The sequence below is a fragment of the Triticum dicoccoides genome, chromosome 3A (genome assembly GCF_002162155.2).
Source record: "Triticum dicoccoides isolate Atlit2015 ecotype Zavitan chromosome 3A, WEW_v2.0, whole genome shotgun sequence".
NCBI lineage: Eukaryota > Viridiplantae > Streptophyta > Magnoliopsida > Poales > Poaceae > Triticum > Triticum dicoccoides.
This window is the reverse complement of record NC_041384.1, coordinates 192780473-192793685: the sequence shown is the minus strand read 5'-3', so window position 1 is coordinate 192793685 and position 13213 is coordinate 192780473. Positions and strand designations below refer to the sequence as shown.

The window sequence follows — 13213 nt, the reverse complement described above, 5'->3', positions numbered from 1 at the left end:
CTTTAGGAAGTTTGACTTCGGTTAAACCTAATATGCAGAGCTTACTACTACTACTCGCTAGTTGCTTAGCTGAATCACTCAGCACGCCACACGGTGAGTCCAGTGTCACAAAATTTTGAGGTCGGCAGGAAAATCTCCCGCGACCCTGATTCAAGTAGTGGGAAGTTACCATCATAGCCTCCGGAACAGGCCTACAGATGACGCTTGGTAGGGGGTTGTTTTCGTAACTTCAGGTTCACCCTACCCAGCCAACCCCACCCCGGCACCCAGAGTAGTACACCTGAATACTCCCCAATTTCTATCCCCACCACAAAATAGACTTCTCCACGGCACCACAGCCTTTGTGCTCCTCCCCTTTACATCGACGCACTCGTCCACCGTAGCGCATCTGCATCATCGACGACCTCGTACGCCGCACTGGAGCCGGTCCACCGTCGTCGTCGTACACGGAGCCTTTTCCCCGGCATCGTCTTCCACGGTCTCGGATCTGCTTCCCGGAAGCCGACGCCAAGCGCAGAAGTACCACCGTCGTGGACAATGAACTGACTCCCGTTGCCGACCATGACTCACAGAGGCCGCCGCGACCATCGTTCTCCTCCTCGATTGGTAATGTGTGTATTGAATCACTTAGCAGTATATGTGCATCTCCATTTTTGTTCATACCTACCCTTTAAATTTCCTGGGTGCTATTGTTCCCGTAAAAGTAATTGGTTATAGCCTCCATTGTCCAACAGAATATCAGCTTGTAATTGTGCGTCGCTCCTGTATCACGTTGTGCTTGGGTAGATTTTTCATCTGCAACCAGTAGTGTGGCAAATGATGGAAAGGTTTTTAGAACTAGCAAAATGCCCATGCGTTGCACGCATCAAGATGCATTTGTATGAGTAGTTTATCTTGTTGGAGATGCTCTAAACATGGCAGATGAGTGCTTTAATGTTGCCCACAAGATGCGCGAGTATTACTAGTAGTAAATTTTTCTTGCCATGCTGAGATCTTAAAACCACGAGCATGAACATGCAGAGGAGCAACAAAGATCAAACACGGGATATTCGGGACATCTTCAAGGAGCGTGGCAAGTTAAAGAGGAGCTACACCAAACCTGTAAAACGAGCTTTGGTAAGTAACACCCTTTCAATTACTTTCATGTAGCCTCGTGTTCTTCGATGTATATATGATGTAGTTTCTGTTTCTCTTAAGCATGGTGTTCTTCGATGTGTAATAAGAAGAGTCTTAATCGTCCTAATGCTTTCGTTTTTAGCTTGATGTAGGAAGTGTGTGTTCTCACCTTGTAGTCTATTTTTATTTATTTTTTCCTTTTGAATTCACTTATCCGAGTTCTGTTTATCTGGCTTCTACTAAATGGATCTAGGTTGCTCTGAGTATTGATCTAAAAAAGAAGTACCTTCATGTCAGGATGCAGTTCCTGCAAGGAGGAAAGTATGGTCAACCTCGAGATCATGTTTCCAAAATGAGGCTGGATTACACACAAGGTGCCAGTTCCCTAATGATGCTGGATTAGACACAAGGTGCAAATTCCTAGATGATGCTGGATTACACACAAGCCAGGTGGAGTCGTCAGCTGTTCATGTCCTCGTGGCATTAGTAAAGGCTAAAAGAAAGCATGCAGCAGCCCTTGAGAATGTAGCTGAGTTCCTGAAGAAGCGAAAAGAGGAATCAGATGTTCTCTTCACCCAAGCCAAAGAAGAGATGGAAGAAGCCAGAAATAAGCTAGCAGAGACAGAGCAGGCTAGGCATCTCCTGCTATCTAAAACTGTTGTTAATACAAAATTTCCTTCATAATAGCTAGGTTCAAATGTTTATCCAGTTAGCATGCCTGTTGTGATGTCCGTCCATCTACTGATGTGGCACAAAATGTTTTTTTCGGGCCATGTAATAACAGCAATTACTTTCTAAACAATAATAGACGAAGCATTAGACATGGTATAGTTCATGCGCAAGCCCGACATTCCAAGTTCAACTTCCACATCAAACTCATGTTCATAGATATCTGCACATTCATACATAATGTCCACAACCATGATTCACTTCAAAGCCAAAAAAATGTGAGGAGAGTTATAAATAAAGAAAATCTTCTACTAGTTCATGCTACCAGTGCGAGCACAACAAGTCAAGACCATGCGTAAATTAATTATATTCTAGTCATTTTTTGTGTTCTAAAATGCCTGTCGGCTCGCAGAACGATGTGTTGCCGGCACACGAGCGGATTCAATGAAGGCAGGCGGGGCAGTCTTAAGCTGGTTGCACGCGGCGAGGAGGCGTGCTCACCCGGGCCTGCAACGAGTGCGGCCCTCTTGGCCGGTGCGCCGGTTCAATACCTGTGCTATGAGAGGTCGCGCCCGTGTCAGAGCAATCACTCCCTCTAGTCCTTTTTTGTTTGGGTATAACAAAATCTCGTTTTCCATTCACATTTTAGTGGTAGGAGTTGTGTGTGTGTGTGTCTGTGAGAGAGAGAGGAGATGGTTGTCGGGTTTGTCTGATCGGTAAACAAATGAATAATGTCAGTCTGGGATGGAGACGAAAAGGAGACCGCAACAAACGTTGTGTCTACAGGAGAGATAGAGAGAGTAATTTTAGTGGTATGAGTCATATGTAGAGACATATAGGGTGTGTGAGAGAATCCCATAGAGAGAAAGACAAAGTGAAATACGAGTGGAGACACTACAAGAAATATGTCAACTAGTGACCTTCTGTCAGTGACCCTGGAAGAAATGGTCATGGATCTATGGCCATTTCAGACCAATTGGTCAAAAGCTGTTCGGGGGGCTCCAAACCCTAAACCATTGCGACCATTTTGGTCAGAAAGGTCGTAATTTCCTTACATGAAATGGTCATAAAGCAAACAACGCTAGTCCGCTGCCTTATTTCTAGTTGTTAACGACCAATATAATGGTCATAGCCTTGTAAATTGTGGTGGGTTGCTATGACTAGGCGCCACCTCATCAGTTTTGCCTATGTGTCATGTCCATGTGGCAGTTTTTGCCCTAGATTGTGAAGCAACCTATATTTCTGTCATTCCAAAAATTCCCAAAAAAATCTCATAAATTCTTTGGGTCATATCATTGTCAAATATATAAAAAACCTTCCCTGCCTAGTTCAAAAATAATTCAAAAATATTCATTTTCCTATTCTGTTCAGAACAATAGTTTGTGAAGGAAGTACCACTTTGGCATGTCCAAATAGTATCTATTTTCTACAGTGCTTTCCTATGCCCAAATAACCATCCTCCACCAAATGCCAGCTCAATCCATTCATTATTTTGAGCGGAGCTTCAACATTCGTATTTATGTCCAGTGTGGTAGTTTGCAAAGCAAGTACCACCTAGGCTCCTCCTTTTGAGCTGAAAATTTGTGAAGACGGTCTTCTTAGTAACTGATCATCCTCAGCCAAAACTCACGCCCATTAGCCATGTACATTTCCCATACCGCTAATCAAACACTTGGCTGCTAATTCATGTTTGAGCAACGATCGGTCTCCTCGTGAGAATCTTATGTTGTAATTTTCTTCCTAGCTCCTACCCAGGGAGTGCCCAACCCACTAGACTTGCCTAGGCTGCCTAGAACACATGGCAACGCCACGGTCATGTGGTGACCACGCGGCGGGCATGCGAGTTTACGCGCTCTAGAGTTGGGGGCCTCGGCCACCGCCCAAACCTCGACGTATCGCCACCAAACCATGTATTTATGATTAAATAGGTACTTATGTAACTATAAATGATTTTTGGTAAAAATAAATAGGAAACTATGAGGCAGCTGCAGTTCAAATTTGACCCGCTTCCTCCTGAATTGGCGGGAATTTGTCTTTTTCACCAGAGGTGGATCAAAAATTTTGACACCCAACCATTTTGTCAATTATGCATTAAATATGGCCTAGTATTTTATAAAATTTATTTGGTCCAATTTTGCAACAAATATATGGTAGGTCCTTCACAAAAAAACTCATTTCGGGCACTCGAAAAATGGAAAATGTATTTTCCATGCAAAGAAAATGAAAACTCCCTTAAGAAACATTGTTTGGAATTCCAAGATGCACCCTTGTGCACAATATGAGATCATTTAAACAAACTATGCCAAGAATGTGGCCATAAGATTGATCATTTGGCTTGAAAGCCATGAATCTTCACGCATGATAGCTCATTTCTGAGAACACTTTTTAAAATAATTGTCGTATTACAAGTTTATTATTTTTCCTGGAAACATGGTCACATATAATGACACAATGCGAAGGTTTTCCAATTTTTTTTAATTTTTTATGCCCGTTTCAAAATGCGGTCAAAACGGCAGGCTTGACCGTTCCTAGCTAGTGGTTGAATCTTGGATTTTTTTGGTGTTTCTTTGATTAAATAGATACTTATGTACCTAGAAATGATTTTTGGAAAAAATAAAGAGCAAACTACGAGGTAGCTATAGTTCAAATTTGACCCGCTTCCAGCTGAATGGGCGGGAATTTGTCTTTTTCACGAGAGGTGGATCAAAACTTTTTACACCCAACCATTTGGTCAATTGTGCATTAAATATGTCTTAGTATTTTAGAAAATTGTTTTGGTACAATTTTGCAACAAATATATGGTAGGTCCTTCACAAAAAAACATAATTTTGGGCACTCAAAAAATTGAAAATGAATTTTTCGTCCAAAGAAAATGAAAACTCCCCTAGACAACATTGTCTGCCATTCAAAGATGCACCCTTGTGCACAATATGAGATCATTTGAACAAACTAAGTCATGAATGTAGCCATAAGATTGATCATTTGACTTGAAAGCCATGAATCTTCATGCATGATAGCTCGTTTCTGAGAACACTTTTTTTAAAATAATTTCCATATTAGAAGTTTATAATTTTTCTTGATAACTTGGTCACATATAATGACACAATGCGAAGGTTTTCCAATTTTTTGATTTTTTTTGAATTTTTCATGCCCATTTCAAAATGCGGTCAAAACGACGGGAATGACCGTTCATAGCTAGTGGTTGAATCTTGGAATTTTTTTGGTGTTTATCTGATTAAATAGATACTTATGTACCTAGAAATGATTTTTGCAAAAAATTAAGAGCAAACTATAATGCAGCTGCAGTTCAAATTTAACCCGTTTCCAACTGAATCGGCGGAAATTTGTCTTTTTCACCAGAGGTGGATAAAAACTTTTGACACCTAACCATCTGGTCAATTGTGCATTAGATATGCCCTAGTATTTTATAAAATTGATTTGGTACAATTTTGCAACAAATATATTATAGGTCCTTCACAAAAAAACTCATTTTGGGCACTCAAAAAATGGAAAATGAATTTTTCGTCCAAAGAAAATGAAAACTCCCTTAGGCAACATTGTCTGCCATTCCAAGATGCACCCTTGTGCACAATATGAAATCATTTGAACAAACTAAGTCATGAATGTGGCCATAAGATTGATCATTTGACTTGAAAGCCATGAATCTTCATGCATGATAGCTCGTTTCTGAGAACACTTATTTAAAATAATTGCCGTATTACAAGTTTATAATTTTTCTTGATAACTTGGTCACATATAATTACACAATGCAAAGGTTTTCCATTTTTTTGATTTTTTTGATTTTTTCATGCCTGATTCAAAATGCAGTCAAAATGGCGGGAATGACCGTTCCTAGCTAGTGGTTGAATCTTGGAATTTTTTTTGGTGTTTCTCTGATTAAATAGATACTTATGAACCTAGAAATGATTTTTGTAAAAAAATAAAGAGCAAACTATAAGGCAGCTGCAGTTTAAATTTGACCCGTTTCCAGCTGAATCGGCGGAAATTTGTATTTTTCACCACAGGTGGATAAAAACTTTTGACACCTAACCATTTGGTCAATTGTGCATGAAATATGTCCTAGTATTTTAAAAAATTGATTTGGTACAATTTTGCAACAAATATATTATAGGTCCTTCACAAAAAACTCATTTTGGGCACTTGATAAATGGAAAATTGATTTTTCATGCAAAGGAAATAAAAACTCCCTTTGTCTATATTGTTTGCAAATCCACGATGTAAACTTGTGCAAAATATGATATCATTTGAACAAATATTTGATAGGAATTTCATAAAAAAACTCATTTTGAGCACTGAAAAATGGAATGAAATATTTTATCTTGAATCGATCACGACCAATTTATATGGTCATAAGGTCATCAAATGTTTTGCTGCATTCTGATTGGACCATGAGCATATCACGCGGATCACGCATCCACCACCGTCGGATGCTTCCGGATCCAACGGCCCAAACCCACCCAAGTCGAAACCCTAGGTCTGTCCTCATGGACATTTTCCACCCACCCCCCGCCTCCATTCTTTCTTTCTTTCTCTCCCTCCCCGCTCAGATCCTCTCCCCTCTCCCGCGATGCAGATCCCCCTCGCCCCCCTCGTCGCTGCCACCCACCCCTCTGAACCTCGCCGCCACCCACCTCCGCCGCCGCCCTCACTCTCCCCTCGTCGCCCTCGTCCTCGACCAACCTCGCCGCCGTGTAGTGGCTGGGTTGTCGCCTCGTGCTGTTCCTGTGGGTTGTCCCTGTGGGGGCCGGCTCCCATGATTGGATCCAATCCTCTCCCCCGATCCCACCTGCTGGCGGCGACCTCCCCTCATCCATGGCCTCCCCGCGCCCTTCCTCGCTGCATCACCACCCCGACACCCTCCCTTCCCCACCGCATCGCCACCCCAAGACACCTCCCTTCCCTAACCCTACACCCGTACCTCAACCTGCGCCGCAACCCGTCGGATCCCCCTTCTCCATGGCGGCGTGCCTCCTTTCCCGAGTTCGCCAAGGACAACGTCTGCCTCATCAAGCGCTGCTACAAAGCCCGACCGCAAGGGTAAGGACGCTCTCTCCCTCTCTCCTCGTTCTGGATCTGGTTTATTTTCCTCTTTCGCCAAATCTGACGCTGATTTGGCACACAGAGTTCACCAAGGTTGGCAGCGCAGACGGCGATTGGGTTCATCGTCATGGGATTCGTCGGCTTCTTCGTCAAGATCATCTTCATCCCCTCATCAGGCACAGCTTCTCTGATCTCGTCCGCGTCTCTGATCTCGTCCACGACTACGACCGTGACGGAAGCCTCCTCTGCTCGGTACGGATTCCCCCAACCCCTTCCTCCAGCCCTGGTCGGACGGCCGAGGTTCCGATCGGATCCCCTCTCGTGCTTCGTCTCTGGGCGGCTGCTGCCGGCCGGCTAGCTGGACGGGGTTCCGACAGAGGAGGGAGAGCCGGCCAGCAGCTAGCCGATTAACCACTGTTGGGTCGCGCTCACGGGGCAAGCTAGGTTCTGGTGCCTTGGACCAAACCCCAACTTTGTTTGTTCTACCTTGTGCCTGCTCGGGATTCTAGCGGGCGTATTAGTTTTGGCCTATGGGATTCTACCTTGTGCCTTGACCAAAAACCTTGTGCATGCTGCTCCTGCCGCCTCCTGAAATCAATAGAGCTAGGCAGCCAACTGATCCTGTCCGGCTTGTGTAGTAGTAATAAACGAGAGAAGATCTTGCACTTGTATTTCACTGTTAAATTTTGTGCAAAAGATCTTGCCATCTGTCCTCAATAGTGATGCAACATTATCTGTATGCTATTTATCCATGTGATGCAACATTTTAGTAAACTTTTTAAACTGTTTGTCAAATTTAAAATTACGCTCCCTTGTGAAATTTATTGACAGGATCTATGCTATAAGGACCTGGAGCATCTATTCTGAAATCATAGCTACAAGTTGTTGCTGTTGATGGTGCCATGGTGGTGCACAATGTTTTTGGACTTCTCTGAGCTAAAGGTTCATTCAAGATTAACCAATGATTCATGTGAGCATCTATTCTGAAAACCGGTAGCAGTTTTTTATTTCCTGGAACTGTTTCAATACTGCTAGAGTCTAATGCTTACACTAGCTTCCCTAACTTATCCCTATGCAAAGACTCATTATACAAATCAGATACAAATATGATCCCATGTATGAGTAAAGCTGGATGACCATCCATTTGGTAAGATTACATAATTGGTAGAACACGTTATCTAGAGAACTAAATTGTTTGAAGCACTAAAGGTGAATTTGCATGCCGCTGAATACTATGTAAATTCTACACTACTGAAAGTGTGCAGCTTATGATTCCTTTGCTGAAACATGAATGTGCAGATGGGAGTATCACAACATGCATATAGTGAAGATGGGAGTATCACAATCTGAATGTGCAGCTTATGTAGTTTTTGTATTTTTGTTAAAGCATGGAGTAGCTTCTATAGTTTTGTTAAAAATTATCTTGGTCTTGGGCTGATTTGAGTACTACCAAGGGAAGGATATTGAACTTTCCTTGCGGATGCCGAGCGTGTAGGAGAATTCTGCTTGACAACAAATTAACTTGTCTTGAATTATTTCTTTTTACTGGATGTTCAGAATGTTCAATTAACTTTGTTTCTTTTGTGACCTTGCTGTGTACAGGTTCGCATATTCAGAGGAGACATACCCAGGTCAAGCTTGCATGGTCTCTGTTTGTTGTGGCTGCTGACATGGTCGACGCTGAACTAGAATTAACCCTGGTTCCAGCTTATTTGTAGTATTATTATTATAGCATGTCCTAATATCTACCATTAAACTGGCAACACCATTGAACTGTTGCTTGCCTACCTAGTGCCAGCGCCAACGCCATTTCCATGTCCACTATTTATTATCTGGTATATGACGATGAGCAGAGTGAAGCCTAGTATTGCTGTTGCACAAATAGATTGCTTGCCACTTTGCTACCTGAAACAGAGTCTCGATTCCATTCAGACGCTTTTCTGACTCTTTATTTATTAGGGGCCCGTGTAAGAACAAAAAAATAAAGCTCCAATTAAGTATGGTATTTTGTTTTTGTTTCATGCTCTTTGTAGCTGACGGGTTGGGCTGTGCTTGGATGGGCCATGTTGTAGCTTACAGACAGTCTGCGTACTAACTCAGCCTCCGTATTACAAGTTCAAAAGAATTGCCGCGTAGTTCACAAACCTGGGACTAAACATTTCATTATTTTTGCTCTTGACGACTTTTACTTGGACTTTCAGTTTCAATAAGCCACATCCTTGTATAAAACTTAACACTGTCATGCACCTGTTTACGCGTATGCCTATGATAGGGTTAGGACCTGCCGCACCTTTAGAATAAATACATCTGAGATGATAATATTTCTGTTAAAGTGTTAACACTGATATTTCTGAGCTATCTTCAATAGTGAGGTGGTCCCCTCCTTGCTCGTCGAGATCGCCCTCATCCTCCGTGTCGCCAACGAGGCCGAGGCCAGCAACCCACGAGTCGCCTACCTATGTAAGCGACCACTATTCTCTTCCACTTTGCACATTCATCCTCTGTTAATTACTGTTACCAAGGCCCCAAAGCAGAGCAGATCCTTTTGCTCTGCTCTGCTCTCTTTGTTAATTACTGCTCCTGTATTCTATTAGCACCAAGTCTGCCTTGCCTGTGTATTATATACTCCCTTCATTCCGAATTACTCGTCGTGGTTTTAGTGTATTATATACTCCCTTCGCTCCAAATTTGAACTAAAACCACGACGAGTAATTTGGAATGGAGGGAGTACTTTATTCTTCTTGCTGGAGTGCTAGAAGAGTAGTGCTATCTTGCTGCTGGTGACACTCCATGGACTACTCACTGTTAATTTATTCCGAGTGGCCATAATTCCCTTCCTAGCAGCACCACAGAGTACCACCTGCTCTCTTGTCTCACCCATAACAACAATTTACTAGCAGTATGTGTCTTGGGTACTATCTAGGTCCCTTCTACTACTACACCTAGTTACTCATGTGTATCTTATTACTTACTAGTTAGCACACATGTGTAGTAGTACTGTACTATATTCTTCTTCCTCTACTACTACAATAGTACTTCTAGTAGTGGTGTCTTACTGCCAGTGACTGTTTATCGAGTTTCTTAACTCCAAATGAAGTGAGCTGGGCATAATTCTCTAGATGCGGTACATAGTGCTATCTGTTTCCTTGCCTCACCAACAAAATGTACTAATATGTCTCTCGTGACATGCTAGGTCGATTCTACGCCTTCGAGAAACCTGTAGTACTTGTATCTCTGCATGTTTGAGCACTCGAGCAGTACTTCAAAATGGAGTAGCTTAATTAACTGAATTTGGTTGTAGTACTAGTTGATTCACTGAGAAGATTCAGTAATGAGTTGAAAATGTGATGATTTAGCTCACTTTCTTAATGTGATGTTGCTGTTGTACTCCATAAATTACTGAACATTTGTTAAAACTCCAAAAATACAGTATTTGCTACTGGCCTATTAGTGTTAGCAGTATTTGCAGCTGGAGTATTTAGAGATTCAGTTTCCTACTCCAAATTTTGTATGTTTTTGATGTGAAATGCTTATGCATGACTAAGTGTTAAGTTGATACAATTTTGAGTCTGCACTGCTGTATGTTTTTGATGTGAAACACTTATGCATGACTAAGTGTTAAGTTGATACAATTTCTTTGGTAGACAAGCATGGAAATATGTATTAACTTTCCTGAAAGTAGACAAGCATGACAATTCTGTTCAATTCTGATTTCTTTTGTAGTCAATTATGTTCAACTGATTTCTGAATATTTCTGATGTGACCTGTGGCCAGGTACCAGAGGCTGGCCAGATACTCCATTGACATCTCTAGCTCCCACATGTCGCCCCTGGGCTGGAGCGCCCTCGTGGGCGATCGGCATCCTCCTGGTGGCGCTGCTCCTCACAAGTGTTAAGTTGGATTACCGCCTCATGTTGATGGCATTGTTTCTTTTTGGTCTAATGTCGCTTAGGTTGCTGCTGCTGTGATGGAAGCGCACCACAACTTTAGTTGATGTGTATCTTTTTTTGCTTGTTTTAGTTGAGGTTGGACGTGCAGACTTGTATGTGCTATTGTGTGTATTTGGATGAATGATTTCTGAATTTAATCATTTAATTTAGAGAATTATTGAGTGTTTGCTGTTCAAATGTGTAAACTGGAAATCAGTGAATAATAAAAAGACCAAATGTTCTACTGGACCAAATAATATATGGGCTCTAAAAATGCTACAGCCCAAATAATAGTGGACTGGAACATTGTGCATTTCTGTAAAACCTTACAAAAAGGCCTAATGGAATGGTTTGCAAAAGGGCCATGGCCTAGAAAATTAAAAGGCCGAATTGTAGGGCGTGGCCCATGTAGCCGACCAAAAATTCACATGAAAAAACAATAAAAAGGCCAAATTGTTGGGCTAGGCCCATGTAGAAAATCGAATTGGACCGGGCTGATTTTTGTGCCACATCAGATTGCCACGTCGGATGCCTACGTGGCCTGGGGAGTCTTCTAGTGACCAAAACAAAACAATAGGCATATTTTGGTCGTAAACGTCTACGACCTTCTCACAGAGAAGGTCGTTAATTTCAGTTTACGATCGCCAGCTTTTGACCTTCTGTTTTTGTCACAAAAAGGTCGCAAATGAAAAACAATGACCTTTCAGTGACCAATAGTCAAGGTCACAAGTTGACATATTTCTTGTAGTGAGACTATGTGTTTGGCGGTGAAAAAGAAAGCTTAGGTACCGAGTGATGCGAGAGAACAGTAGAGACATGAGAGATAATGAAAACCGTGTAATTTATAATGATAGGGAGAGTGTGAGACTTCTCAAGGGAGACGTCGAGAGACCATGTTTGCGAGGATAGGAGCAACATGAAGTGAGCATATGGGTGAGCTGGAGAAAAGAGAGTGATAGCTACCTGAAGGAGCATGCATGCGAGAGAGATGGGCGTGAAAGGAGTGAACAAAAAAGGGATTCAAATATTTGAATTCGAGATGATGATACATGTAATCCATACTCGAACCAAAATTGATCTATCAAACATGCATACTCATATGAATTCACGCACATCTATGTTATTTAATATGTAGATATTACTGATCCATACATTTTAGTAGAACATAATTTGCTTAATTTTTTTCAAATTCAACCTTAAGATTTCGAGATCTTTGTATTTGTAAATCATATTATACATATAAAGGAGCAGAATACTTTGTTGTGCTTTTGAAAGTATATATATAAAAATTGATGTATATAGAATGTAATTCCAATTGAAAATGGATCCCGCCCGAAAAAATAGAATACAAACGGGATTCGAATTGAGTTGGCACGGTAAACATGCACTCTGCAAAATTTGGACGAAGCGAGGAAAGTCGCAGTGACCGCCCGAAACCAAAATCTGTGAGATGGAAATCACTACTGCCTATCCCTGCCACGCAAAGCCTATATGCTGGATTTCTATAGGTTTCGATAGGGGTAGGTTTGTAATTTCACCCAAACGTGGCGTAACTGCCTCTCACCCGGATTCATACACGATGGGCGCCAAAACACAGTGTGTCCTCGGCCGAAATCGACTCCCTCCCCGATTCATATTCATACATGGTGGGTGCCAAAAACAAACTGTCGTCGGCAAATATTTGGTGTATGCGAGATTACCGTCCTATCCCCAACCTACTAGTGTTGTTGTGATGTAGTAGAAATTTGAAACGGGGGCTAAGTTTGTAAATTTCCTCGCATTTGAGACAAGCGCGCCATGAATACATGGTCCCCCCTTCCTCTCTACCTCCCTTTTCCCCATTCGTAATCCATGGGCGCCAAAACACCCTCTCCACCCCACCCTCCTCTGTTCGCCGCCGTCCGCCACCCCATCCACTGCCGTCCTCCTCCACCATGCCGGAGCTGATACCCCGACACCGCCGTCCATTACAAGAGATCTACCTCTCTCATCCACGGCTTCGGACCGGGATCCTTGCATCCCGTCCTCTCGCTTCATCCCCACCGTCGTCCACCTTGCCGGCGCCGCTCCTACGACTGCCTCGTCCACCGCGCCCCGCCGCCACCGTCTACCCTCCTAGATCTGCTTCCACGCCGCCGATAGCCATCGCTACCGCATCACCGTCAAATTCTCAGCAGATGCGTACACGGCGCCGCACCAGAGGCGGTACTCTTTCATATCTGCTCAACTTATTTATCGCAGCAAGAAAATAGATCGCCACTGCTTTACTCTGATTTCTTGTCTTGGTTGCGAAGTTGCCTTTGTCCGGTTTGCACCTTCAGATCCGCCATGGCACGCTCAACACCATACTCGCAATGCTTATGGTTTTCCCCTTTTATATTCCACACTAGTTAAATCACAGTAGACTAAATTTCAAAATTGGGTCAGTCGATTTTTCA

General features: G+C 42.6%; 1 long non-coding RNA gene across 1 annotated transcript; it reads left to right on the top strand.

The window, feature by feature from the left end:
- Positions 1-7545: 7545 nt before the first annotated feature.
- Positions 7546-10886, top strand: LOC119271474. The gene is made up of 3 exons (XR_005134543.1): positions 7546-7816; positions 8449-9306; positions 10621-10886. It is a non-coding gene; the product is annotated as an uncharacterized LOC119271474 (long non-coding RNA).
- Positions 10887-13213: the final 2327 nt, after the last annotated feature.